This window comes from Bison bison, unplaced genomic scaffold (assembly GCF_000754665.1).
Source record: "Bison bison bison isolate TAMUID 2011002044 unplaced genomic scaffold, Bison_UMD1.0 scf7180017864500, whole genome shotgun sequence".
Classification (NCBI taxonomy): Eukaryota; Metazoa; Chordata; class Mammalia; order Artiodactyla; family Bovidae; genus Bison; species Bison bison.
In genome coordinates, this window is record NW_011495059.1 from 7661450 (window position 1) to 7662383 (window position 934).

General features: G+C 71.9%; 1 protein-coding gene across 4 annotated transcripts in view; it reads right to left on the minus strand.

Annotated features, from left to right (window-relative positions):
* The window catches only part of EPB41L1 (erythrocyte membrane protein band 4.1-like 1), a 173728-nt gene that overhangs the window by 135725 nt on the left and 37069 nt on the right, over nucleotides 1–934 (minus strand). The window contains exon 1 of one of the 4 annotated variants that reach the window (XM_010829222.1): nucleotides 724–851. The exons of the other annotated variants lie outside the window; for them this stretch is intronic. The gene's annotated coding sequence lies outside the window, so the exon portion shown is untranslated. Of the gene's footprint in view, nucleotides 1–723; nucleotides 852–934 lie in introns of those variants that run through there. 4 annotated transcript variants of the gene reach the window in all.

Sequence of the window (934 nt, forward strand, 5' to 3'; positions counted from 1 at the left end):
ACCGCCGCCGCCGCCCTCTGCCCAGGCCAGGTGCCCGGTTCCCGGCGACGGCGGCGCCTCGGCAGCCGCCCCCACCCCTTTCCTCCCGGCTGTGTGCAGACAAAGCCGCGCACACGCACATCGGGGCTACGCGGGGCTACGCGGGTGCACACCCGCCCTCACACGCGCACACACGGGGACTCACACTGGCGCGCGCGCACACACACGCACACCGCCACAGGTTCCAGCCACCGGCGAAGCCATAGGCACACACCCTCATCCAAATGTACACACAGTTGCACATTCAGACACACCCTCTCATAGACACATTGACGCCCAGACACACGCATACACACACACTACCCGGACACGCGGAGACACAGGGCACACACCCTCTCACACACGCACGCGCACACACCGATCATCCACTTGCACGGACCCACGGGCACACGCGCGCTCACACCCCACACACATCCGGCGACGAAGACCCCGACACACACACATATGGGCGCCAGTACTGAGACGCACAAACCGAGGCGCGGGTCCCCCCAACCCCGCCGGCTCTGGGCGCCCGCCGCCCGCCTTGGTGGTGTCCACCCCGCCTCCGGAGCCTGCCCACCCGCCTGTCAGTGCTCCAGGACCCGGAATCGCGCTCGGAGCCCTCGGCGATTCCCCTCCCAACGTCCACCAGCCCAGACGCGGCGGGGTCCCCGGGGCCCCGAGTGGGCGGCGAGGGCGGCTAACCTGGCTGCTGCGGCGCGGCTTCCGGGCGCTGTCTGTCCTCGGTCGGTGTGTCCGGCGGCCGCCCGGCGGACTCCGAGGCGCACTGGAGCTGCGCACAAACGCCCGGCTCGCTCTCTGGCTCGCCCGCTCCCTCCCTCCCTCCCGCGGCGCAGCCCCTCCCCGCCCGCCCCCCTCGCCCAGGCTCCCCCCTCCGCCCCGCCCCGGCCGGCTC